This window comes from Protopterus annectens, chromosome 9.part0, assembly GCF_019279795.1.
Source record: "Protopterus annectens isolate FY-2018-M chromosome 9.part0, PAN1.0, whole genome shotgun sequence".
Lineage (NCBI taxonomy): Eukaryota > Metazoa > Chordata > Ceratodontiformes > Protopteridae > Protopterus > Protopterus annectens.
The window spans coordinates 195,607,362-195,625,445 of record NC_056743.1 but is presented as its reverse complement, the minus strand read 5'-3'; the positions used below and the strand labels follow the sequence as shown (position 1 = coordinate 195,625,445).

At 45.3% G+C, this 18,084-nt stretch overlaps 1 protein-coding gene across 8 annotated transcripts in view; it reads right to left on the bottom strand.

Annotated features, from left to right (window-relative positions):
• Window positions 1–18,084, bottom strand: part of CELF1 (CUGBP Elav-like family member 1) — a 1,362,987-nt gene that overhangs the window by 888,681 nt on the left and 456,222 nt on the right. The window lies entirely within an intron of this gene.

The following is an 18,084-nucleotide window of genomic DNA, read 5'->3' as shown; positions in this document are numbered from 1 at the left end:
ATCAAGGCTGAAGATATGCAGACACTGAAGGACTAGTGTCTATTCTTTGACCCTTAGGAACGATAGAGGAACTACAGACACCGGCTTACTCCTTTTTCAGCTCAGTCCGTCTTTCTTTTTTCTCATCCTTACCTCTCAGTTTGTCAGAAGAATGGTCTTGAGGGAGTAAACCCTTGAGAATCAGTTTGCTGTGTTGATCAGCAAGGCAACAAAGCCTACAGGACCTTACATACAAGAGCAATCTGCATCCTAATGATGTAGCCCCAAGCACACCACAAAGAGGCTGTGGTTGTCCTGGGGTGAGATTTTGCGGACACATTTGGCTTACTCACGAAAGCTCTTCTTGGGTTTTCTCCTGTCCATCTCAGGGGGAAAAGGTACCAAAACACAATATACAGCACACAGAAAAGGGTTTATACGGAACTAAATACTGTCAGAAAAGGCAAGTTACCCAGGATCTAATATACATAATATAAAGTATTAAAACAATTATCTTTATTACATATAAATTACATGTGTACGTATGTGTGCATGAACGTTAACGTATATATATTAAGAATTAGCTTCACACAATAGGCTACTGGGACCTTCCAAACAATGTGGTAACAAAAAAGAAATTAGCAACAATTAAAGAAAATCTATTCTAATATTTGTAAGAAAGTCCTAAGGAAAATACTTAGAGTAGTCCCAAAGGACTAAGGCTAAAAACAGGCAGTAAAAAATATTAAAAAAGTGGAGCATTTATTTGGATTTCAAGATCTGTCCAAACTACAGAAACAGCAAAGGAGAGCTAAGGAAAACCAGTACCCTGTGAAATTATGGGAAGGAAAATCTTAAAGAGCTTGAGGTTCAGGACATTAACAAAGCCAGATTGGATCATACAAGTAAGCTTAGTACCCATTAGCCAAATTAGACAGACAGGAAGAAAAGGCTCCACCAGATATTTAGTTAAAGATGCACACATTCAATCACAAACATAAAATGCCCCAACAGACTGAAAGCATCTACAGTGCACATAAACAGACAGTGTTAGAATCTAAAACGCCAAAAGTATATGCATTGAGGAGGAACTAGAAGCTGTAACCTACTGTGACTTTCACTGCGCCTTTTCCTAACCATTAAAGCCTTCCCTCAAATTTTCCATCTGTGAAGTGTCACATGTACTGTTCATGATCTGTTGGAACAGTTCTGCTGCTTGCACTTAGCACAAAGTTCCTGTAAAAAAATTTGGGGGGGGGGGGCACCTTATGGACCTTCCACTTGTCATGCATGAGTTGCAAATTCCATGAAATACTATAATATTAGAAGCACAGCCCCTAAGAAGAAAGCATTTTAATGGTACATACACACCTACTCCATCTAGTCCGCCCATATCCTTATGTTCTGGATAACCTGCAAATCCCACTTAACTAGCATTTTTTTTCTTTTCCATTTTACTGTAAGCAACAGAAAACAAAATCTGAGTTACAACAGTACGAGTCTGATATGCTTCTATACAGATCAATGCAAGACTAAAGTTCATACACCATTTTTAAATTTTCTAAAGGGAAACAGTAGCCTATCCTCAGGTTCAACTTCCTTCAGAAAAAGGTACAAACATTGTAAGTTGTCACTCGACATTACCACTTAAGAACAAAAATTTGCAATATTCATCCCACCTACATACCTTTGCCTTAAGTGACAGTAAAATGAAAATCATCCTGACCACTAAAAGCAAACTGCTAAACATTAATCTGCAACAGCAAAACTTTTAAAATACCACTGTAACCGTAAGACAAGCATGGCTGAGGTTGAAATGCTACTTCACATTCAATCATTAGAATTTTAGATTGCAAAGTACAGCTGGGTGATTATTCTGAAGAGTTTTGAGGTATTCACCATATAGCAAATATATTTCAGTACACCCACCATTTCAGCATAGCAGAAAGAAAACTTGTGTAAAACCTTACCATAACCATAGATGTCCTTCACTTCCATGTTGCAGTATTCTGCATATGGGTTTACCCTTCAGTCTCGTGTATGTACGGCCAGTATCCAAAAGCTTTCAGTCCTTCTGTGATGCGTCAGACGTCTGACATGGATGAGATTTCAAGGGCCATAGAGGTGACGTCTGAATGCACCAGCCCTCAGAACAGTAGCCCCAGTCAGAGCCAGTCCTGTAAGGGCAATGCCATATCATTGCCATCCAGAAAGGGAAGTTAGCCCCAGTCAGAGACAGTCCTGTAAGGGCAATGCCATATCGTTGTCAGCCAGAAAGGGAAGTTTTTAGCTGACAAGAGGGGAAGGAAGGTGTGAAGGAATACTGCAACATGGAAGAGGACATCTATGGTTATGGTAAGATTTTACACAACTTTTCTATGTCCTTCTATTCCCATGTTGCAGTATTCTGCATATGGGTAAGTGCCAAAGCTCACTAAGGTTGGGGTGGTAGTCTAGAGGCAGACTCTTGGAATCCATGAAGGATATCTTGGGTGAACCCTGCCCCTGGATCTGGAGATGAGGTCAAGCTTGTAGTGCTTGGTGAAGGTGTGGACCGAGGACCAAGTAGCAGCTTCCAGGATAGAAGAGGTATCCAAGCCCTTGAAGAAGGCTCCTGAAGATGCCATTGCTCTTGTGGAATGAACTTTAACTGTACCCTTCAGGGACTTACCATGGAACTGACAGCAGAAGGTAATGGCTCTGGAGATCCAAGTAGAAACAGTCTGCTTGGTCACTGCCTTCCCCAGAGCTCTGGCGTGAAAGGATACAAAGAGTTGGTCGGTCTGTCTGACAGACTTGACATTGTTAAGGTAGTATATGATTTGCCTGTCAACATCCAAGGAATGCAACACTCACTCACTATCTCCTTGTGGGTTTGGGGGAAAAAAAACTGGTAACTGTAAGGCCTAAGGGACAGGTCATTGACTGCCTTGGGCATGAAGGACGTATTTGTCCTGAGGGTAACCTTGTCCTTGTGGAAAACTAGAAAGGGAGGAGTAGCCATAGATAGAGACTTAGATTTCGGACACTCTCCTGGCTGAGGTTAGGGTCACTAAAATAAAGAGTTTTCCAAGCAGACTGCTTCAATGAGGCTTTCTTTGCTGGCTCAAAGGGGAGTAGCGTAAGCTTCTCTAGCACGTAGTTGAGGTCCCAAGGCAGGGGGGATGGGTTTCCTGGGGGGGGGGGGCCTAAGGAGCAGTACCCCTTTGAGGAAGAGTTTGCAAGGGAGTCTGGATACTAATGGGGGAGCCAAAGGCAGGCAAGCTGAAATACCAGACAGATGGGCTTTGATGGATGAATAAGCCAGTCCAGCCTGCAGTAGTTCACACAAATAAGACAGCATTAGAGGGGGTTCGCTAAGAAAAAGACCCAGCTGTCTTTTATGACTCCAAATAGAGAATCGTTTCCACTTGGAGAGATATGATTTTCTAGTATTTGGTTTCTTGGTTTCCTGCAGGACACTGAGTACGTCCTCATTATAAAGGTGTCTAAATGGGATCAGAATCCTATCAGAGAGTAAGGTGCAGCATTTGCCACTGTGGATGGATTAGTGACCCCTTGTGCTGTGTGAGGAGGTCCACTCTGGGAGGTAACTTGTGGTGATTGCCCTTGGACAAGGGAATTAGTGCTGTCTGAACCAGTAGGGAGTCACCAACAAAATTTTCGGGTTGTCCTGCTGGATGTTTTGCAGGACCTTCTGAACGAGTGGGAAGGGGGGGAATGCATACAGAAATTTCGCCTTCCATGAAATTGAGAAGGCATCTGTTGCCAGTGCCTGTGGTTCGGGTGCCCTGGTGCAAAATGTAGGCAGTTGCCTGTTGATGGTGGAGACAAACAGGTCTATCTGAGGTATACCCACCGGTGGACCAGACCCAGGAGGACATCTCTGTGTAGCATTAATTCGGGGTTGTTTGTGTTGGTTCTGCTCAAATAATCTGCCGGTTTGTAGTGGAGAGAGGGAATGTAGGTCGCCTGCAGGGAGATTCCCTGTGAGGTAGCACATTCCCATACTAAAAGGGCTAGCCTGCAGAGCAGATAGGACTTGGTCCCTCCTTGTTGATATACCACAGTATAGACATGTTGTCTGTGTACATCAGAAGTGTCCCCATGTTGAATGAAAAGTTGAAATGCCTGGAGGGCTAGAAGGATTGCCCTCTTCTCTCTGGCACTGATGTGTTCTGATTTGAGGTGATTTGGCCACAGGCCTTGCACATGTCAGTGTCCGAGGGTGGCTCCCTAATCCCAGGTCTGAGGCAAGTGTGTGCATGACCTGAGTGGGTTGTGGTGGTTGACGTGGGAGGCCTGGGTTGCACTGTACCTGAGCCAGCCACCATGGTATTTCCTTTCTTAGACAGGGAAGAAGGGGCACAATGTGCTCCAGAGGCTGGTTGTGTTGCTTCCAGACTGAGTGGAGGTACCACTGCATCTTCATGTACAGCCTTGCTAAAGGCAGCATGGGTATTGTGGCTGCCATGTAGACCAGCAGCTTGAGGTTACTGCCTTGCAGTCAACTCCGTAGAGTTAAGTACCAGGAGATGTTCTGTCAAGGAGCTCACTTTTGGAGGGAATGCCTCTATAAGATCTGAGCGGATTCTGCACCAAGGGAACACAATGTCCTGTGTTGGTTGACAATGTGATTTTGGCAGATTTATCTGAAATCCCAGTGACTGTAGTAGGGTCACAACAAACTGGATGTGCCCTTGCAGTATTTCTTGGCTGGCAGCCTGGTTCAGCATGTCGTCTAGGCAGGGAAACATCTGTATTCCCTTTGTCCTGCAGAAAGCCACCACACGTGCCAATCATTTGGTAAAGATTCTGGGGGCGGTGGAGAGTCCAAAAGGCAAGGCAGAAAATTGCAAGCGAGAAGAACCCACCAAGAATCTTAAATACTTCCTGTGGGAGGGCCTGATTGGAATGTGGAGATGAGCATCCTTTATGTCTAATGTAGCCAGCAATCCCTGTGGGATAATTAGAGGGAAAAGAGCTGGCAGGGTTAGAATTTTGAAGGTAAGTACTTTTAGGAAGAGGGTGAGGAAGGAGGACTAGAATGGGTCTCCATGGTCTGTCCTTTCTTGGGACCAGGAAAAACCTTGAATAGAAACCTCTTCCTTTTGCAGAGGAGGGAACTGACTCTATAGTGCCCTGGTCTAACAGTATCTGAAGTACAGGTTGCAAGAAGTGCAGCTGCTGTGTATGTTTTCGAGAAATGCCTCGCCATGTGGGAAGGGAGAGCCAGGCCATGAAGTACCCATTTTGGAGGATGGACAGGATCCACTTGTCTGAAGAGAGAAGGGCCCAAAGAGGGAGACAATGAGGGAGGTGGGCAGACAGAGGTACAGAAGGGGGGGGGGCAAGACTGGCAGTTAGTCGAATGTTATCTTGCCTGTCTTGAAAGTGAATCCTCTGACTGGAGGCAGGGGTTGGGCTAGGCAGAGGAGGTTGTTTTCTGGTGGACTTACGAGACCTTGAAGGAGGAGCAGGTCAGGAGTGCTTTCTAATAAACTGCTTTGGAAGGATAGTTTCTGTGAAACTTGGGGAATTGGTGAGAGAAGTAAAATTTAAGGTCCTGCATCACTTTTCCTTTCTGTTGCAGAGATTTAAAGAGGTCTGCCACCTTAGAGCCAAAATGTGCAGCATTGTCCAGAGCAGCATCAGTGAGCTTTGCCCTGAAGTCATCTGGCAGGGGTTGCAGGCAAAGCCAGGAGTATCTGTGTAAGGAAGATGCTGATGTTGATACTGCTGAATCCTCTGCCAGATCAGCAGCATCAGCATCTGTGTAAGGCAGATGCTGATGCTGCTGACCAGGCAGACAATTCAGCAGCATCACAGCTATACTTGGGAGTGTCTGGTGACCTGGGATCAGAGAGCCAGGAGAGAAGACAATGATGCTTTGGAAGGGGAGTCTGGAATATCTGCCAAATGTTTGGTGGCAGATTTTAAGAGAGACGAGGTGTACCTGGCCATGTGGGTCTGATAAGTTTGTGGCTCTGAAAGCCAAGGTAGCAGAAGTATAAATCTTTTTGCTCAGTCTTTCCATTGTCTTGCTGTCTTTGTCAGCTGGGAGAATGGTTGTAGTAGGTAAGAGTTTAGTTGCTTTGGCAGTGACAACAGATACAGTGGCAGGATCAGCCAGTTGGCACTTGATCAGATGTTTAGCAGTGTCAGGTAATTTGTAAAGCCTGTCAGGTCTACGTGGGGCAGGAGTTTGAGAGTCAGGGTTCAGAGTTGCAGAACAAAAGACATCTAGAAAGGCAGGCAGGATGGGAGGAACATCAGATGGGTTAGGGTTTCCATTTGAATGAGGTCATAGTACCTCATTTGTACCTCAAACATTTCTGAGGAATACAATTTAAAGTGTTCCTTCATCCTCCACATTGTCTCAATGAAGTTCAGATCTTCAATTGGAGAGTCAGGATCCAGTGACTCTTCTTCTGGGGATCCATACCCAAAGGGTGAGGAGAGTTTGGAGTTGTAGAAAGGAGATTCCTCAAAGGAATCTGAAAGGACCTCCTCTTTCCTGGGAGCTGGATCTGTAGGCAGAGACCAAGGACTCAGGAGAGGAGAAGAGGTGGAAGCAGTAATAGCCGGTGTAGGCCTCAGTGCCATGAAGGCACTGAAGAGGCTCTGGCTGAAAGCCTGGCAATTAGGCATGGTTTCTGTAGAGGGTGAGATATGTTTTCTCATTTCCCCTCCTTTAAAAGGGGCAGTGGATGTCTGTCTGGAAACCGGCGACTGCAAGGGATTGGAAGGCTCAGATGACTCCCCAGAAAAAGCAGGTTCCCCCCACAGAGTCGGCTAGTGGCGCAGGAATAGCCTCTGTAGACGTGCTCTCACCTGTGGATGGTGCGGCATCCTTAGACATACCGGCGACCTCTGAAGTGGTGAATCCAGAACCCAAAGCCTATGTCGGCCACAGGCTGGGAGTTGGCCAGAAGAGGCTCAGCAGTAGTCGAAGGCCGTAAGGTCCTGGCATTTTTTTGGTGGTTCTGTGGGGACGTCTGAAAAACCCTAAATCCAAAACACAAGTAGTTTCATTTGTTGGATCTTGAGGTATAGGTTTAGCGCATGCATGCAACTACGCAAAGTTTTCAGTATGAACGCCTGGCAGGCCTTATGGTTGTGAGATTTTCCTAAACATAAAAGGTACTTGTCGTGGGCATCCTTTTGAGGGATCGGGTGGCCACGCTGACACGTACCCTTTCTGGATGACATTAAGAAGCAATAATAAGATTTAGGACTGAAAAGGTCCCCAACAAGGTAATTACCTGAGCAATGACTGCAACATCAGCAGTAACAGGAAAGTACAGTTTTGTACCCACCATAAATGTAGATGTCCGATAGGTATGCATCTGCAGTCATCACATATGGGTTGTCCTGCCTCAGGCAGCCCTTCGGTCGGCCGGATTCCAAAGTCTGGGTCCGGCGTCGACTGATGTCGCCCTTTCCCCGACGTCACAACGCCTGGGGGTATAAAAGCGTCAGCCGACGCCATCTTCCTCAGTTTTTCTTGCCGCAGATGCCAGGTGCCCTCTAGGAAGGCTAAATTTGGAAAATGCAATAAAAAATCCAAACGTTTGCAAATATATATATATATATATATATATATATATATATATATATATACATACGTATAAAACAAATACACCATAATAGATCCCCCAGCTAGCTAATAGAGAGGTAAGCACCCAAGGAGTACCACAGAGGGGAAGGAGGGAGGGTAAACCTGACTGCAGATGCATACCTATCGGACATCTACATTTATGGTAGGTACAAAACTGTAAATAAGGCGCCAGGTCCGTTCTTCACTGAAAGTAAAACAAGTTTTAATATACTTAAAGCGCGGTCAATTACAGTACACTTTACGTCAGTAAATAGTAACCGACTTCTTCAGAAGATTTACCGGTTGGTTGCTTTGGGTATTTCACAGTAGGTACAAAACTGTACTATGTCCTTCAAGGATGCATCTGCAGTCATCACATATGGGTAGAATACCATAGCCAATCTGGGGTGGAGGTACTAGGAAAAGGATGGTGTAGCTAAGATACCCTGCAGGACAGCCGTAGCAAAGCCTGCTCTGGATCTGGAATATAGAGGTAAATTGTAATGCTTGGCAAATGTATGCACGGAGCTCCATGTAGCAGCTTCTAAAATGTCTTTTGTAGCCACCCCTCTTAAGAAGGCTGTGGAGGTGGCTGTGGCTCTCGTAGAATGAGGTCTAATGATAGCTGGTACAGTCTTTCCATGAAATGAGTAACAAAAGCGGATGCAATTTCCTATCCATTTTGAAATTGTCTGTTTGGAAATTGCTTTTCCTTGAGTACCAGCAGCATATGCTACCAGCAGCTGGTCAGTTTTTCTGAAACCTTTAGTTCTGTCCAAGTAGTAGCGCAACTGTCTGTGAATGTCCAGGGTGTGCAGCAGTTTTTCCCCTTTGTTTTGTGGATTTGGGAAGAAGGTAGGCAAGTGAATGGCTTGATTCAATTAAACCCTGGATACCACACCTTTGGCATAAAAGTAGGATTAGTTCTTAATGAGACTCTATCCTGATGGAAAATAATGAATGGCTGAACTGCCATCAGGGCCTGCAATTCCGAAACTCTTCTTGCTGAGGTTATTGCCAGAAGGAAAGCAGTCTTCCATGAGAGGTACTGTAGATCTGCAGATGCTGCTGGTTCAAATGGAGGCAGTGTTAGTTTTTCCAACACGTAGTTAAGGTCCCAAAGCAGGTAGAGGTGGTTTCCTAGGAGGTTTGATGTTTTTGATCCCTCTTAGAAACTGTCTTAGGAGAGGATGAGAAAAGACAGGAGGATCAGTATTGTACTCTGCTGAAATTGCTGAAGCATGAATCTTAATAGAAGAGTAAGACAGTCCATTGTGGAACATTTCTGCCAAATATTCCAGGATATGTGCCATGTTCATCATTGTCGCATCTAGGCCCTTAGTGGTGTTCCAGATGAGAAATCTTTTCCATTTTGCTGAGTATGTCTTCCTTGTGGAAGGGCGGCGAGCTTCCAGAATAATATTCTTTACTCTCTGGAATAGCTTATCCTGAGGAGGAGTCAAGGTATTGTCCACGCTGTTAGCTGCAATGTTTTCAGGTTGGAGTGAAGAGTTTTGTATCTGTGCTGTGTCAGTAGAAGTGGCCATATAGGTAGGGGCCATGGCTTCGTACGTGACATGCTCCTTAGCAGTGGGTACCAGTTCTGTCTTGGCCAGTCCGGAGCTATCAGGATCACTTTTGGCTGCTCTTCCCTGATCTTCAGTAACACCTTGGTCATTAATGGAAAAGGAGGAAATGCATACACTGTCAGATTTCTCCAGCTGAAAGAGAGGGCGTCCACTTTCCACGCTTGTGGGTGGTATGTCCTTGAGCAGAATTTCTTTAGTTGATGATTGTGGGGGGATGTAAATAGATCTATGTCCGGGCTCCCCCAAGATTGTGTTATCTGTTGGAAAAAGTCTGGGTGCAGCATCCATTCGTGTGCATCCATGATATTTCTGCTTAAGCTGTCCGCCAGTGTATTGTCCTTCCCTGGCACAAACTGAGCTTGTAGCTGTATATTGAATTTCAAGGAAAGATCCCATAGATTCATTGCCAGTCTGCACAGAGGGTAAGAATGGGTACCTCCTTGCTTGTTTATGTACCACATAACTGTGGTGTTGTCTGTCCTTATTAGTAGATGGCCTTGATGCAGAAAGAGTTTGAAGGCCTCGATTGCATGCATCACTGCTAGCATTTCTTTTTGATTTATGTGCATGCGTAGCTCCTTTCGTGACTACTGTCCTTCGATACCTCTGCCCTCCATGTGTGCTCCCCAACCTAGGTCTGAAGCGTCTGTTGTAATAGTTTGGGAGGTTTTTGGCTTTGTGAAGGGCAGCCCTCTGTTGGACTGGCTGGCCTGTGCCCACCACAGAAATTCCTTGTGAAGGCATGGAATGAGTGGGATTAAAGTTTCCAAACTGTGACTGTGCTGAGTCCATAAACTCCTTAGGTACCACTGTAGCTTCCTCATATGTAGCCTTGCTTGTGGAATCAGGAGAATACAGGATGCCATGTAACCCAGGGCCTGCAGGATTTTCCTTGCAGTCAGCTGAGTTTGTCTTGTCAGATTCTTGAAGTAATCCGGTAGTTGACTGTTTTTCTTCTGTGAGATAAGCCATTTGGGTGGTTGTATCTAGAGCCGCACCCAGAAAGGTTATTCTTTGGGATGGAACAAGTCTTGATTTGTGCATGTTGACTGTATATCCCAAGGCCTGTAGAAGATTGATGGCATAATTTAAGTCCTTTATCAGAGTTTGTTGGTTGTCCGCTTGTATAAGGCAGTCGTCCAGATATGGGTAGATTTGAATCCCCTGGAGTCTGCAGTGTGCTATTCCTGATGCCAGGCATTTCGTGAATACTCTGGGCGTAGTAGATAAGCCAAAGGGCAATGCTGAGATTTGATAATGCTCTGACCCTGCAAGAAATCTGAGGTATCTTCTGCAACTTTGTCTGATAGGGACATGCAGGTATGCCTCCTTGAGGTCTAGAGTAACCAGCCAACACCCCTTGCCCAGCATGGGAAGGAGTTGCTGTAGAGTCAGCATTTTGAATTTTGGCACAATGAGATAAGTATTCAGTATGGACAAGTCGAGAATAGGCCTCCATTGATGCTCTTTTCTTATAGGTTCATAGGTTCATACTAGGCTATCTGCCCAAGGGCATTTATAAGCCTAGCCCATAGTTATGTGGCTTTCGCCACCCCTTTAGTTTGAATAAAAACTATGCCTATCATTTTTCTGTGCCTTTGTCAAGCAGTGACACTGAAGTAATCCCTGGGGTATATCTGCAAACTCCCATCCATTGGTCAAGATTCCTCTTGAACAAGGCCAGTGAGGTGCTCTGCCTCACATGTACCGGGATTTTGTTCCACAGCATAGGGAGTCTCTGGGTGATGAATCTGTCCCTCCAGCACATTCTATTTATAACCATGTCAAGGTTTAAGTCTCCCGCCCTTGTGGTTCTGAGGGATCTAGATTTTTTGAGGTGAAGCATATTCATCAAATCTGGGTTTGACATGGCCTTGTATGTCAGGCACAGGTCACCTCTGAGCAAGCGGTATGAGACTGAATAGAGCTGGAGTTCTTTCAGTCGGGCAGCATAAGACATATTTTGAGACCCTTTATCCTTTTGGTGAGGAACTTTTGGGGCCTTTCAAGCTGCATCAGGTGTCTGGTCAGATACATTCGAACGGGCATTGTACTCAATCATAGGTCTAATGAGTGATGAGTACAGGGGCGATGACCTCCCTTGATCTAGATGTGAATCCCTTCATGATCAGGTGGGCGATATAGAAGGTTTTCCTAACTACTTTAGCAACATGAGTGTCAAACGAAGGCTACTGTCAACTTGGGTCCCCAGATCCCTGATGACTTTTTCTGTGCTCAGTGGATTGCCACCTATATGGTAGCTAGGGGTAACCTTGTTTTTCGAAGGGTATGACTTTGCATTTTTGGCGTTTAACTTCAGGCCATGGCTCTGGCACCAGTTATCCGTTTCTGTGAGGCCCTTCTGGAGGATATCTGTGTCAGATGTGTTTTCGACTATGGCCCAGTTTGCAGTCATCTGCAAACTTTGTCAGCCATAACCCTCCTGTGTTTGCTTGTACTTCAGAAAAGTAGATGCCGAACAAGAGTGGACCCAGGACTGAGCCCTGTGGGACATCACTTGTGACAGGCTTTGAGTCTGACATGGCTCCAGCAACTCTGACCCTGTGGGTTCTGTCGCTAGCCAGTTTGCAACCCATCTTGTGATGTATGGGTTTACATTCAAGCTGATGAGTTTTTCGATGATACCTGAGTGGGGTATTGTGTCGAAGGCCTTTGCCAGGTCGAGGTAGGCTGTATGGACTGCCTTTCCTCATCAATGGCCTTGGTGACGGTCTCGAAAAAGTCAACCAAGTTTAAGAGGCAGGATCTGCCTTTGACAAAGCCAAATTGGGTTGGATCCAAAGTCTGCAAGTTCCCTATGTCTTTATTTATGAGTTCCATTATGATCCTCTCCATGGCTTTGCAGATAAGGCTTGTCAAGCTAATGGGCGGTAATTTCCAGGGTCTGTGGAGGCACCGCCCCTATGAAGTGGGACCACAGTCGCCGTCGCCACTCCTTGAGTGTATCCTGAGGTGAGGCTAAGATTAAACAGCTGTCCTAACTGTGGGTTTAATTCCTCGTTGAGTTCATGAAGCACACAGCCGCGGACACCATCCGGTCCCATGGATGCTGTGTTTTTGCCTTAGTGAGGGCAGTTCTCACCTGGGCGTTGGAGATGTTTGGGGGGCTACAATCCTCTGGAATAGATATCTCTCTTTTTGGGGGAGAAGTTTGCACTGAACCTGTCAGCCAGTATGTTAGCAATGTGTGTAGGTTCAGTAATTTTCACATCATTTTGAACTAATTCTGAGCATATCTGGGAGTTTCCTCCTAGGTTTCTAACATAGCTAAATAAGGCCTTATGATTGTCTTTAGAGTCCTTGGCGATTTTTCTCTCAAAATTTGCCTTTGATGATTTTATGAGAGCTCTTAGTTTTTTATTTATAATGATCAAAGGTGTCTTACCTTTCAAGGATTTTGCTCTATCTTGTAGTAGCTTCCTCCTTTTGTTGTAGAGCTTGTTTATGGCTGGGGTCCACCAGACTGGACGCTTGCCTTTGGTACAGAGAGTCTTAGTTTTGTTTGGGATAGCCTGATCCATGCAGTCCTGTAGGTGCTGGTAGAAGGCATTTGTAAGTGATTCAGCGGTTTGAGTAATGTTTACCACTGGCTCAGGGGCCTTAAAGGAGACCACACTAGTTTTTAGAAGTGTGAAATCGGCTTTTGAGAAGTTTTTCACTGTGGTCTTTTTGTTTCAGGTGGGGCGGGATGAGGACCTCCAGCGAGATTAGTTTATGATCTGATCTCACCAGTGAGGGTATACTTCGGTGTTGAACATTTTGATCCCATGTTCGTGATGATGAGATCAAGTATGTTTTCACCTCTTGTGGGGATGGTGACTAGTTGTTCCATGGCATTTGAGTTTATGAACTCCAGGAATCTTTGGGTTAGAGTGTTGGGCTTGAGTAGTGTTCCCAGTCTATATTAGGGTAGTTGAAGTCACCTAGTATGATGGTGTTTGGAGATACATTTATCCCTTCCAATGTTTTCAGGAAGGCCATGTGAGGTTCCTGAGTTTGAGAGGGTGACCTGTAACATGCTACAAATTGCAGAGCAGTCTTGCCTATGGTTAATTGCACCTGGATGGTCTCCGATGCATCGTGCGTTGCCACCAACCTTGAGGTGTGGGTGTCCTTTATGAATATGGACACCCCCCCCTCCTTTCTTGGTGTTGTCCGGATTTTGGGGCTGGCACCCATGATATGAGGTGAAACCTGTTAGTGCTGGGGTGCTCTCAGGAGCCTTGAACCAGGTTTCTGTCACAGCACAGACATCTATGTTCTCCATATTGAGAAGGACCTCGAGTGCGTGCATCTTGAGATTGAGACTTCTGGCATTGAGCAGCATTACCCTTAGTTTTTTTCCTTTTTGGTGTTCTAGGGTGGTAGGTTTAGAATTTGAGCCTTGCCTAAAAAAGGCACTATGGGGGTGGCAAGAGCCTTTGCCAATATCCGGAAGCCCAGGGGTGACAGGTGCAAGCCGTCCCTTGCGAAGCAGCGTGGCTTGTCCAGCATGTCATCCCATCTTGGAACAAGGAATAGTCTGGAGTAAAATCCTTGGCCTTGTTCTGAAATAGGAACTTTTTCTATGGTTTTCATTTGTAGTAAGTTTGAGATTTGTTTCAAAGCCTCTGTCCTTTGATTTGGTGGCAGACCTGCTATGCCTTTTCTTTTTGGCAATGTGTGGAAATGGAACCTGTATCCGTTGTCTATTATTTGAAGTGTCCATTTGTCTCTTGTAATGTTGTGCCAATTTCTTGAGAATAAAGAAAGCTTTCCACCCAGAGGTGCTTCTAACTGAGCCCTGGTTGGCGGAGTCAAAGCAGAGTCATTGAGTTTGTCCTTGTGCAGCAGCTGCAGATCCTGAACTGCCTGACTGGATTGGAGGTTGCCATTGACGGCCTCTGTAGGAGCCCCTAGCTTGGCCTCTACCTCTGGCACGCCTGTTTCTGCCCCTCTGAAATCTTTCTGTGTCCGGAAAGGACCAATTCTTGGAAGGCCAGTTTCTGCTGAATCTAGGCGGTTGGACTTGAAGAAAATCCTTAACTGTTTGTACAGATTTTGCCTTTTCATCAAATTTCTTTAGGACGTCTTGAGCGGTGGAACCAAATAACTTTTGCTTTTCCAGTGGAGCATCCAAAAGCTTAGCTTTAACATGTTCTGGCAGAGATTGTTCCTTCAGCCAAGCATGCCTGCGTATGACAACACCTGTCATTGCTGACCTACATGAAGCTTCCAATGCATCATAACCACATGGAAAGAAATGGTTGCTAACCTGCTGGGAGTTATGTACCAGATCCTGAAGGGATTTACGGTCCAGGGGTTCAGAAGAAGACAATTTCTTATGCATTTCTTCTAACAAATACTCTTGGATAGCGAAATTACAGGAGCTGGCCGACCGGCACTTGCGAACTGCTTCTGCTTCGGGCACCACGCGGCAAGAAAGACTGAGGAAGATGGCGTCGGCTGACGCTTTTATATCCCCAGGCGTTGTGACGTCGGGGAAAGGGCGACATCAGCCGACACCGGACCCAGATTTTGGAATCCGGCCGACCGAAGGGCTGCCTGAGGCAGGACAACCCATATGTGATGACTGCAGATGCATCCTTGAAGGACATCACCTGGCATACAACTTGCAGCTGAAAAGTTCTGAGGGCTGGTGTGTGCCAACGTCACCTTTATGTCCCACAAACTCTCACCCACGTCAGACGGCTAAATGCACCACAGAGGGACTGAAAGCTATTGGATACTGGCCATACACATGTGAAACTGAAGGGTAAAATCCATATGCAGAATACTGTAACGTGGGAATAGAAGGACATCAGTCAGCACCAATGACAAAGAGATAAAGCTCTGATTACAGATCATGTGACTCAAGCTAAGGTAGCAGCTCAGGTTACTGATGGAACTTGGCTGGGAGGCATGCGTATCCTGGGAATGAGAGGAGGTGGAGCCAATCACATCCCCTGCCACTATCCTTTTGAGGAGGGTATGGCCTGGGGGTGAACATCAAACTCAGAGCCACTAACAGGTAGTAGCCTTCACAGAATTTAAGCAAAAGCAGAAATTCACAAGTGGAAAAGGGTGATGCAGTTCACTTGTCTCCCTCTCCCAGGCAGGATCAGGTCAAAGTAATAGTAGTTAATTGCCAGAAAGAGCAAAACTCCTACCTCCCAATCAATACCTGAAGGACATCCCCCTTGGACAACTCTTCCTTAGCTCTAGGTGGAATTCCTAGAGGCATGAGGGATGTTGAAATGGATAGCGGACAACAAGGATCTAGTATCACAATATGTATGTAACTTTCGTATCCTATCTTGTCTTTTCTGTCTGTCTTGACAATTGGGACAGGAGGGGGGGGGGATAAGGACAGAGACCACAAGAAATAACATGACTGGGAACAGGCAAATATTGGTCCTTTGGTCAGATTTTTCAAGCAGCTAGATGCTGAATGGCTGCAACCTTAAGCCATGACTGACAAGGAGTGAAAGTGAATGCCTACAGCAATAATTCTATCATCGTAAAATCTGTTATTATGATAAGTACAATCAGACAACTGTACTGTGTTCACCATTAGGATCACTGCTGCAGCAATCCATAACATGATCAGGAAAGCAGCTATTAACCCTTAATACCCAGCTGGGCAGTCCACATAGTCTAAAGCATGCCATGAAGAACAGATTAAGAAGATGCACTCACCATACCTATGCATCTGTGTTATCCATTTTCATTATTCTTCAACAAATGGGTCTCAGATCCGACTTGGCCACTTCTTACTAGATTCTAGGATTCTACTCACGAGCTCCTCCCTTTACCCATAATGCCCATGATCACTACACCACCTCAGATAGAGTTTGCTGATACTATACAATAATCCAAATATAGAATATAGTAGTAGTAATAACAATAATACAGAGAACTAGAATAGTAACAGAACAGGGGCTCAAACAGGAGCTGTGGTTCCTAACAAACAATTTTATCAGGTCATTCCTGAAGACATGGATGGGGGAAGGTGTGCATGTTGTGTGTGGAGGGGAGGGGTGGTTGACAAATGAAAATGAATAACACAGATGCAAAGTTATGGTGAGTACATAACTTTTATATCTGATGTTGTCACTTTCACTCTTTCCTCAACAAATGGGGCAGAGTCCTCAACTAAAGTAACCTTGAGTGGTCCTCTGTGGTTCTGGTGAACTGCAGAATCAAATGCTGCCCTGCTTCTTGAGATGACATCTAACTTGTAATGAGTAATAAAGGTATGAACATTATACCAAGTGACAGCTGCACAAATATCAGTAGAAGCTCTGGACCAAAAAGCGGCTGAAGTGGGCACTGACCTAGCCGAGTGTGCTTCTGGCTGCTTTGGCGAGGTTAACCTCTCGAGGAACAAACATAAGAAATACAATCCATTAGCCATTTGGCTAGTGTAGTTTTAGATACAGGTTTTCCCAATTTGTTATTGGCAAAGGAAACAAAAGTACAGTTTTGTACCTACCATAAATGTAGATGTCCGAACTGGGATCTGCAGTCAGTCATAACAAAGGGTGGTTGTCCTGTCAGCAGGCAGCCCTGCAGTCGTTCAATTCCAAACCGGTCCGGCGAAAGCTGATGTCGCCCTCACCCGGACATCATCTCTCTGTGGGTCTTAAAAATAAAAGCATCAGCCCATTTCCATTTTTTCTTGCCCCAGATGCCCCAGAGCCCTCTTGCTTGCAGAAATTTGGAATTTGGATAGATGCCAATGTTTTCCAAGAGGATAAAGGTAGATTTATGGGTGTTTTAAGATCCCAGTACACACAGTAATGCACCCTGCTGCCGGGATCTGGAATAAAGAGGCAAATTATAATGCTTTGCAAATGTATGCGAGTCCAAGTAGCCAATAATGTCTTTGGTTGCCACCTCGTAAAGAAGGCTGTGGTAGTGGCTGCTGCCCTTTGTAGAATGTCTTATGTGAAACCTCCCTGCTGAAGTAATTACCAGCCAGAAAGCAGTTTTCCATGACAGGTGTGCTAGTGTCAACTTTTCTAGCACAAAGTTTAAGTCCCAAGCTGGTAATGGTGGTTTCCTGGGGTTTTACATTCTTGATTCCTCTGAGGAACTGCCTGAGCAAAGGGTGCGAAAAACAGATCAAAGCTGTATTCGTCTTTAACTCTTTGGGAAAGTTCTGGATTAGCTGCTGCTGTGATGTGTTCCATGCAGTCAGTTAATGCATATGCTGTTAGGCCTTTCCAGTTGAAGGAGAGGAGTCCACTTTCCATGCTAGTGGGTGGGAATGTGTCCCTCGTGCAGAATTTTTGCTGGGTGATTGAGAGTGATTGTAACTGAATGTTGTAGCTGAGTGCCAGGGTCCACAGCTCCAAGGTCATTCTGCAGAGGGGGTATGAATGAGTGCCTCCTGTTGATGTATGTACCATAGCTGTGTTGTTGTGTCTCTTGCATTATCTGGCCCTCTTTTTGAGGGAAGAACTTTTTGGATTGCATTGCCAGTGCCAGCATTTCATTTCTTTTAGATTTTTGTGCAGCAGGAATTTGTGCCTGTGACAATCCGATTTCTGTTTCTAGACTGTGTCTGTGTTGGGACCATAAAATTCTTTAGGTACAGTTTCGTTTCTTCCTTATATGTAGTCTGGCAAATGGGACCAAGATTATGCATGATGCCATGAAGAAGAATGCCATTTGTTTGTACTGTGTCCAATTCGCAACCAAGAATGTCCTTGTTTGGGATGGTATCCTTGACTTTTTGTAAAATGATTTATCCCAGTCCTTGATCCTGCAAGAAATCTGAGGTATCTTCTGCAGATTAGTGGGAAGGGCGTGGTATGCCTATGCCTCAGCAGATTCGAGTTGCAGCCAGAAGCCTTGCCCAGGGAAGAAGTGAAGTTGCTGTAGGCATTTTTGAATTTTGTGACAATGATG